We start from the raw sequence: 10780 nt of genomic DNA on the forward strand, positions 1-10780 counted from the left end.
GGCATTGATTACACATGTATTTATTGTCCATCAAATAGAAAATAAATTTGGGCCATTGACTAAAAAACATTTGCTTGTTACACGTACTCACCACACTTGTACTTAGTATTTGGAGTGTACACCTATCTACAATACCACAATGATAAAAAGTTTGGACTCTGAAGGTCAACAGTGCATCTTTAATGTATGAGACTAAATAAGCTTACCCCTCAAGTATGTATAGGCCAAAACAATATTTAATTTTGAATTATGTAGTGCAGGGAAGGACATAGAATATGGTGAAAAGCAAACTAAATATAAAAACTGAATATACAGTTATGGAAAGGTTGTTTTACAGTCATGAGTATCTAGTGTGTGCCGAGAGACAAATATTAAAATTGGACAGTATCATCCTGACCAGAGTTTGTCTGAGTGGTTGTTTCTTCTGATTTTCTGACACGGTGATAGGTACAAAATATTATGTTATTCACCATAGTTATGCAACATATAGCTTTCATTTGTTCACAGTAGAACTGAGTTTTACATGTAAGATAACTTTCTCATAAACTGTAAATTCTGGCTTGTGGCTGCTCAAACGTCGCAATACTACATTTTTTGATATGATATGGAGAGACTTGCACACATATGCAATATGCAGTGACAGTCGATATATTCATAGTATTACGAGTCTACTACATTCAAGCATAGTGATGTTGACAACTACATGCATGCCAGTGCACGATTTCAAAGTAGCCAGGAGGAAATTCTAATGGTCTTTTAGTGGAAATATAGGTATTAAACGACAGTGAAACAAACAACATTAGTTATCGTGACCTTGCTAAAGTGCAATCTCGGATCATGTATGATCTGATGATCATGCCAAATTACCATGTCGGATTATGCCGTGATTCTGAAGTGCGCGTAAATCGGTCAACATAAGCACACAGACTCTCGCCAGTCGCTTGTACTGCTTGGTCTCGCGTAGCTTTCGGTATTTATACAAGCTCGTGCCTTATACAAGGTCGTGCACTCGACCTTGCGCCTTCGGCGCTCGATCGCCTACGTGGATTACTACCGCAAGTGACTCCGGATCCGGTCAAAAGAAGGCACGAGGACTGTCGACCCGACAGTCTAAAGCACACACTGTCTTCAACAATGATGTCAAAATCAATGCACAACGGTCGAAATTACCCAAAATAAGCAACAGAAAACTTAAAGTTATCGCTGTGTCGAAAGGACAGTACATCAACATAAAACGACGCTAGTTTGTTATGACATGGAGGTAGAAGGACAGAGCGAATTCCCTCGCTCTCACCCAGCTATTACTAACGGGGCCGCCGGTGGGATTGCCTCGCTAAAGCAATGGATTCGCCGGTAACGAAGGAGCGTTTCGTGCCAAAAAAATACTGCCCAAAAAATAGTACATGAGAGCAACAAAAATACAATCACTGTGAACTTCATATTTACAAAACATCATCAAATAAACGCTAAAAGCTTCAAAACGTCAAAATTCGCAAAAGACCGAGAAACAAGACGGCGTCGCCCGTCGGTTTGATTTTTCAAAGTCCTTGCCAGGCAGACTGCCAGGAGCTGGTCTTTGCAAAACAACGCTAACTTGTTATATGCGCATGCGCATATTAAGGGGAGACCCATTTGATTTCGGGGGGGGGGGGTATGCAGGAAGTGGGTATGGGAACTTTTTTTGTCAGAGAGACAGCATTTTTTAATTTCAACTGTCACACCTGCATAAACTTTTTTTATCAAATGGAGTAGCAGTGCAATTTTTCAAATTTAAGCCAGTGTTTCACATATCACAGGATGGTTTTATATATTCATTTTACATTCCAACGAATGAAAACAAAATGGGAAAGTCTAGTATATATACAACTTTAAATATAGAACACTTTTTTGGCAAATCAACAGTGATCAGTACTATACCTGCTTTTCTTTATAACAGTCAATTCCTTTTAAGTTCTCAGGGGAGATGTTATCTTTGTGGTCAGAGAAACAAGGCTCACACATTGTATTTCATTATATTTGTTCCTCAATTTTTCTTTGACAACTTGTAATCTTTCTAACATATTTATGTTGAGAGAATAATATATTGGTTTTTACACTAGTTTATTGACTCATGTCTTGTGTTTTAAATTTTCACAATGTACAGAAGTCAAATAGTCCCATCTAGATATTGCCTGTACCATTGAGATATTGCAACAGAAATCCTGAAATATGATTTCTTGGGTCAGAAAAGGGAAGGAAAACATCGAGTGCACTGAGGTGTAAAGTAGTGAATGCTTATATCATAAGTGCTGGAAAAAAAACACATGAGAATTGCTTGTGGTAAAAACATTTGCGCTGCCTATGGCAGCATGCTAGCAAAGAACACATGAGAATGAAGTTTCCAAATTTTGCTCATTTCAACTGCATTGTGACAATGCCTTTTTTATTTCTGTCTGTTATGAGAATTTTTTTTCTCAAGCCATTACAGGCTTATTTTTTTCTTTATTTCACCTGGTGACAATTTTTTTTTCTCAAAATCCTCCATACCCCCCCCCCCCCCCCCGAGAAATCAAGTGGTTCTCCCCTAAGTGAGTCCCTGACCTATGCGGGCCAGTGGATTACTTCCTCTGATATGCCTGCCGGTACCATCATTCTTCAGTCGATCAAAGGCGCCTTTCGTACCAAAAAATACACGACAGCCGTAAAAGTGCATCACTGTCAACTTCATAACTATAGAACATGTTAAAAAACACAGTGAAACGTTCACAAAGTAAAAACTGTGCCCAGACCGAGAAACAAGATGGCGTCCGATTCGATTCTTCAACTCAGATTTTGTCCTAGAGTTGTGCGCATGCGCAGACGGTAGCTTTAACGAAAGCGAGTCAAAATCAAGTAAATATAAAATAAAAATGGATAAAAATATTTTTAAAATAATACAGGCATGTATCACCAAATTTTGAACATTTCTGACGGCATTTCAACTATACGAACACCCATGCCAAATATCACAATAATCAAATCAGTGGTTTTGAGGAAAAATTGAAAATAGTGGTTTTCACAAAAAAGCTAAAAAAGTGACTTTAAAACGATTCAATCAAAAAAAGAAAAAGACCGTTTGAGATACATGCCAAAGTGACCACCAGACCAACTTTCAGAAAAAGTTACTGAAGCGTTTCTGAGATACCTGCGTCCACAGCATACGGCCCACTGTATGCAACAACAGAGGCCGCGTCATCACATTAGTACTTTGGGCCAAAGGCCCAAAGGACTAAAAACTCAGTTGGGTAAAATCATACGCAAGTTTTGAAATTGTCACACAGGCATGTTCGACGTCTTCATGAAAAATGGTTACGTGATTTCAGCTGGCTCCACAACAATGCCAAAAACAACCAAATGACTTGCAAAGTATGCATAAAGCATAATAATAAACGAAATACGATGACCTGAGACAACATGAATTTCCGAACGAGTACTCTTACTCGCCTTGTACTGTAGGTAGAACCGTAAAATCGCAGCACTCATGGAATCTGCGAGTTCGAACTTCGAAACAACAACACGGGTATGGCACGTAATAAAGTGTATAACTGTCTTGAGAATGACCCCCTTTTTTCAACAGCGACCCACTTTTTGAGCTTCCATGGGCCCTCAGACCCCACTGATGCAAAAGCTTGGCAGAACACTGCCTTTCACTAGCTTTTTCACAGATTTTTAACTTCCTGACACCAGCCCTTCAAAAATCTTATATCCTTTCGGGTCAGTCACAATCAGGGTGCGCTAGATGATTTTCATTTGTTATGGACATATATCTGCTATTCAGACTGATATTATATTGCTTATTTGTTTCTAATGAATAGTAATAGTTGTAACTAACTTAGTCACATAAAGAAATATTGCATATATTGTGCAGGTTTGATTGTACATCCACAAAAATGCCTTTAAAAACTGTAAAAAGTAGCGTTATGCTGTTTCACTTCAAAATGTACTTAATTTCAAAATGTTTTTTGAACACAGTGTTAAAATTGTGGAATTTTTAGCTTACATATGTTATTGCAGAATACCTAACCTTTCTTTCACAAGTTATTTCATGTGATTATGTGCATCGGAACAGAAACTGTGGATTTTTACCAAAACTGTAACATCGTTATGTTTTTTGTGTTTTATGACCATAAGTACATATGCCTTTAGTTTATATGTAGAAAAATGGATAAAATATGGTAATATTGAATTTAATTCCAACCTCAACATCCATGGCAAGCATTTTATACACAAAAATTTAAATAAAATTGCATATTTTATTGTTTTGTGAATAAATGAATATGGAGATCGTTGTGGTCGGAATTTCTTGTAGCGTCCGTGACACACTCATATCTTATGGACAACAGGAGTTACAAAAGATCTGATGTCACAGGCCTAAGTGTCAATAGGTGCTTACCTTAAATAAACAAATTGTATAATTACTGTCCCTTGCGTTCACTATTAATATTCCTAAAATATGGAAATGTAGCATCCGTGACGGTGTAGCGTCCGTGACGGTGTTTACTACATACTCATAATTAATAACTATTTAAAACATTTTAAAGCAGTTAATCCACTGAAACATATAAATACTAGTGTGTATTGTGTGTACATACACGGAATTGGGTTACAAAATGTCTTCAAGGCATAAAATTGTAAATTTGCACAAAATTGATTTTTTAAAAAGTAATAAAACACTCAAAAAGTTATGTTGAGCCTCAACTGTAACACTTAGATTGGTGTTTTTTAAGAATGCAGTAATTATATTGAATATGTTATTAGAATTCTAGTGAAAAGAACAATGAATTCTGTGCTGTATATGCATTTATTATTGTGTATTCCATTTCAATTCATTATGTCACGGATGCTACAATAAAATGCAAACATTGTTTTTCAGATTATAAGCCAATCTAAATGTGAAATAATCACCACATTTTATTGTTTTGTTATCACAATTTGAATTTTAAAAAATCAAGGGGGTAAGAAATGACATTTGTGTTAACTCGTCTCCACCACTTTCACATATTTAGAAGGCAGGACGTCCTATTATAAGTGGCTGTTCCGGCCCAACAAATAATATCTCTGAATATCTAGACTATTTCATCAAACCAATCGTCGAAAGACAATCAACATACGTCAAGGACACAAAAGACTTCATTAACAAACTAGAATCAATAAAAATACCGGAAAATTCTATTCTGGTAACATTGGACGTGGCGAATACTATAAACAAATCCGTAGCTGCAGCATGGGGTCGCCTTTGTCTCCTCAGATCACTGACATCACATTCCATGAAACGGAGAAAACCATTCTAAATCTCCACTCTGATCAAATATTCCTATGGAAACGTTTCAGAGACGACATCTTTATGATTTACACGGGAACAGAAAGTGAACTCCAAACCTTTGTCGGGGAGTGCAACATGCTGCACCCTACGTTCAAATTCCCATTTGAATATTCTATCGACAAAGTCTCATACCTTGACATAACGGTCTTTAAAGGTCAGAGATACAATCGAGAAAGAAGGCTCGACTTCAAAACCAACACAAAACCAACCAACACGTTCCAATATTTATTGAGAAATTCGTGTCACCCGAGCGGCACTTTTAAAGGCTTCATTAAAGGTGAACTTCTCCGATATGCTCGCACATGCAACAACGACATGGACTTCATCGAAAAGGTCAACTTTTTCACTTGCAAACTTCAACAACGAGATTATAGAAAAAAGATATATCTCATATCAAGAAAGATGTTAATCTCACAAATCGTCAACGATACCTCACCGATAAAGATAAGAGGAATATGACATAAGAACAAAACTGGTTTACACAACGACCTTCAGTCCATTCATCAAAACCAGGCAAATCAAACAATGTCTAACAAAAAATTGGAAAATAATAGAAGCCGATCAAACACTGGCCAAAGTTTTTCCAGAAAAACCTATCATAGCGTACAAAAGGAATAAAAACATAAAAGACATCCTCAAACACGAGGATAAAAATGAACACGAACGGTCCGACCTACAAACCACTCAAAGTTCAGACCACAACATAACCATACTAGCATCTCTATTTGATGAACAATTGCTACTATCAAATTAACATGTGGGATAACAAAACAATTCGAGCGACTGATGAAGGAACCGCACTCTGGTTCTGAAACACCGTTAAGATGAATCACTCCAACACATAACCGGTACTTTCCCGGGGACCCAGATCACATGACCAGAGTCAAAGCACTATCAATTCACCGGTGTCTCGCCATGTTTCTCCATATCATTAAACCACATTGATCGATTCAATATACCGCATCACTATCAAAGGTAGAAAACGATGTGTAAAGTTGCTCTCATTTTCTTATATATACAATATTACACACTTGGAGATTTTCTTGAGAGTGGAAAGGACATGTAGCTGTGTAGCGTCCGTGACAGCACTCACATAATTGAATACTATGAACACTTCTGTTGAAATTTAAACCTTTAGTGTCTTGTTTTATCTTGGTTTTACACTTTAAGGCACAAAAGCACTGTTAACTTCTGTGTTTTTGACATATTGATAGTTTATTACTGGTATAGACATTTTTCACATACTCCAACTGATTTTTGCAGTAGTTGCTATAGCTTTCTTGTTCAATTTAAAGAAATTGTCAATGTTTTGACACAATTTTCACAATTTAAATGTTTGATAGAGAAAGGTTTTGGAGAAAAGAGAAAGAAAAAACCAGATTGTTAATTGCTTTTTATATTTCAAATTGACCTAACCTTCAAGTTTGATTTTGGTAGCATCCGTGACAAAATTACATGTCATACTAAACAGAAAATATTTTAGAAAGAAGTTCATTTTGATTACACTGAATGGCATTAATATTGTTGCTATAGCATGGTTAATTCATGACAATAAAACTTTTAAGTACAGCATACCAGCGGAAGGACATAGAGAAGTTGAAAGTCCTATTAAAAAATATGATCAATATTGTTGTATTTCTCACTAAACTTGAGGTTGTGTTTATTCATGGAAAAATTAAGTAAATCATACCAAGTATAGCTTATTTTAATGCCAATATGCATCTTATATATTGTAATAACATGAGAAAGCATTAACAAATCATTGTTTAAAATTTTATTGTGACATTTGTGATTCATGTACAACATTTCTGTAGCGTCCGTGACACTGCGTCGACCATATAAAACAATGTGCACTGTGGTAATACTAATGACGTTTGCTTCACCAAATTTTAGGAAGATATGCTCCATACCATAACCTTTCAACATATTATTTAACTGGACAGTTATCATGAACTTGAAATTTTGACCTAAGTGACACACTCTAGCGCACCCTGATTGTGACTGACCCGTTTACAAGACAATGTTTCAGTTCATGACAATTTTCACCCTCTTTCAAGAAGTGTTGAAAAATATTGCAAGCAGATGAAAGACATTGAAATTTGCAGTAATTCATCTGCTGGTTGATTTTTGAAGAAGCACATACACTAAGATATGCTGATTTCCATCTGGTGTGCAGTCACCAATGGAACACCAATGATTACTGACTCTTACAAAGCTGCAGCTATTATCCCATTCTAAAGCAATTATTTTCCAATGTGATGGCAGACTTTACTTATATTTTCATTCTCATCTGGATGTAAAGGAGATCCACTTTCACATCCTCTCTCTCTCTCTCTCTCTCTCTCTCTCTCTCTCTCTCTCTCTCTCTTTCTCTCTGGCGTCAGGTCAATCTGAATCCTTATTGTGCACTACACAGTCTGGGAATTTTTAATGCTTTCAAAAAAAATAATGATGAAATACTCATGTCAAAGCCCTCATGCAAACGTGCAGTCATCACAGATGCTGCCAATGGGGAGTCAAATGCGTTACACTCTACTGGTTCCACACTATGGATGCTCAGGCAGAAACACAATGTAGAACCGGAGTAATGGAAACACACAGACATACATGTAATGTATGCACCGGTCCCATGGATCACATGGACAAAGAATCTGATAACAACGCATGGCATGGGCAGGCAACCATTAAATTATCACTGTAACCAAAGAAATATTGATGAAAAATTGATTTCTTATGTTTCCAAAGTAATTATTTTTCCTATTTTCTTGAAACAAAATAGTCTGTTATGATTAAATCTTGAATTTTGTGGAATCTGTGTTTTATCACAGATGTGTTTTGTGATTACACCTAGCTATCTGCCTTCCTTACATCTTCACTGTCGTCCCCTTAGCCATCACCTCTTCTACCCATGACTGTTATCAATCCTCCTTCCCAGCCAATCGGCCACGTTTGCACAAGACACTACATAATCAAGCCTTTGTCTCATCCTTCCAATTGATTTCTTATGTTTCCAAAGTAATTATTTTTCCTATTTTCTTGAAACAAAATAGTCTGTTATGATTAAATCTTGAATTTTCTGTACTTAACAGATCACATGAAGTGACCTACATATTTGGGGGATGCATATGTATGCAAGAGATATTTATGAAAATGCACATTATGTGATGTCAACAACACTGGATATTGAGTTCTTGGGTTACAAAGCATATAAAGTTCACAATCTGCCGAAAGGTCATCTCAATAATCTAAGATGCTGCCTGTTCAGATATGGTTTTCAAAAAAACACATCCCCAGTGCAGCTGTATCAGTATTTCTGCCCCTGTGGTTATGAGCTGCTGTCTTTTCTTATTGATATAAAGGTATGAAATTTTGATTTACTATCTCAACAAACTGGAATGTGTTCAAAGGGAGTCCAAAAGTCATTTATTGTTGACACAGGAAAAGGCTGGATTATAGCTGAGGTTTATTCAGCTGGTGTGTTGATGTTTGTAGTATGTGCCTCGAATTAAAGTGAGAGACTGAAATTTTTACTCAAACTTTCCTTAAGGTCTCCCAACCATTCTCTTCAAAAATCAAGAATAAAAATTAGAGGTCACTTGCAAATTTTGGTACTAAATAACCCAAGATTTTCCGATATGTAAAATTCAAAATAGCAGCCATCCTGTATGGAGAATAATAAATTTTTCAAATTTCGAAAAAGTAAGCTGGTGAAAAGTTTTCTTACACCAAGCGCTTTAAAGAGGCACTCCCACTTGGGAACATTTTTAAAACACATTTTTTTAATGCCAAGGGTTGACATTTGACCACTGCTTGGTGTATACTGTGCAATATAATTATTGGCAGTCCACAGTAAAATCCATTTGTAACATTGGATATGTATACACATGTATCTAGTTTGTGCTGCAAGCTGACAGCTACATTGTACATTGTATGATTTGAGGAACAGAACAAGAAATTTTATTTCACAATGAAGACAAAATCATGGGAAAATACATTAAAAATTTGAGTTAATTTGAGTTATGTCACATTTATTGTCAACAATTTACAAATCAAAGAAACTTGTTTTCCTGTTAATGCAGTGAATCGGCATGTTCTTTATCCTAAACCCTTCACAACACAATGTGGATATGGCCCTGTAGTTTGCTAGGGCAAAATGGACCTCTTCCACTCGAAAATGGGAGTGACAGAATTACATGTCTGAGGTGCACACTCTGTTGTGGAATATCCCAAAATGTATGTTTCAATGCAGATCACAATAATTGTCAAACCTGACACTCATTGCTTGATTGAATGATCAATGAAAATCCTGAACATGTGCGCCATGTTTGGTTGGTTAATGAGCCAAAGTCATCTTGATATAAATTTAAGTCCAGTTTAAAAAGAAGCAAGAATGACAAAAATGAACTTTATTGGCTGTGGAAGTATAGTAACAAAAGACCATATTTTCATGAAAATTCTGGAAAGCCTTTATGATGATTGGGCAACTAAACCACTGTTGTGTCCCATCAACTGGACCATTGACCCTGACCTGATCTCATTGTTTTCTATGGCATAGCTTCCTACACACCCATAGGAATCTACGATGAGCAACTCTATTAGTATAACGATTGAATTCAGATACTCAAAGTTTTGATGACTGATAAAAACATTTGATATTAACAATTGAAATTTCACCTGTTGTCACATGGGTGTCAAGCATTAAAGGTAGAATGTGCTTTGGGTGACCGATATCCAGATCTGAAACTTTTTACTACTAGTAAATATTACTAGTAATTTGGTCTACCACTTGTGAGGGCTCATTTTGAAGTTTACAGATTAAATCATGTTTTCACCAGCTGAGTTTTGTGAAAATCAGGAATTTTATTTCCTCAGCGAGATAACAAGGGGATGGTGGCCATTTTGAATTTCCCATATCTTTAAATATTAGATAATTTGTTTCACTAGTACCAACTTTGCTTTGTGTCCCCAAATTTTTATTCTTGATTATGAAAGAGATTCACTGAAAGTTTGCTGGAGGAAAGTGTGACCAAAAGTTTAAGTCTTTCATTTCGAGGTGCATACTACCTTTAGTGAAAGGGTCAACTGCTATGAACCTCTGATAATATATTCATGACATTTGTTCAATATAAACAAGCAGCTTCTTCTTCTGCTTCTTCAGCCTAGCGTATGTTCAAATACAAAGTGTATGTCTTGCCAAGACATATGTAAATATACAGTTTTGTGGAGGGACCGTGTGTAAATGTACAACATACAAATTCTAGTCCAGACTGAAGTTCATTGGTCAACAATATTCACATCAGGCGGTCAGCAAGGCATTTGGACATGATTTGAGGTAGGGGTGGAGGGGTAGAATACAGCACAGTCTTTCAAAACAGAGCAAACCAGAACAAAAATTTTGTGAATGTTTACCCTCTCATGAGAATCAACCATCTCACAATA

The sequence above is a fragment of the Ptychodera flava genome, chromosome 9 (genome assembly GCF_041260155.1).
Source record: "Ptychodera flava strain L36383 chromosome 9, AS_Pfla_20210202, whole genome shotgun sequence".
In the NCBI taxonomy this organism is placed as follows: Eukaryota; Metazoa; Hemichordata; class Enteropneusta; family Ptychoderidae; genus Ptychodera; species Ptychodera flava.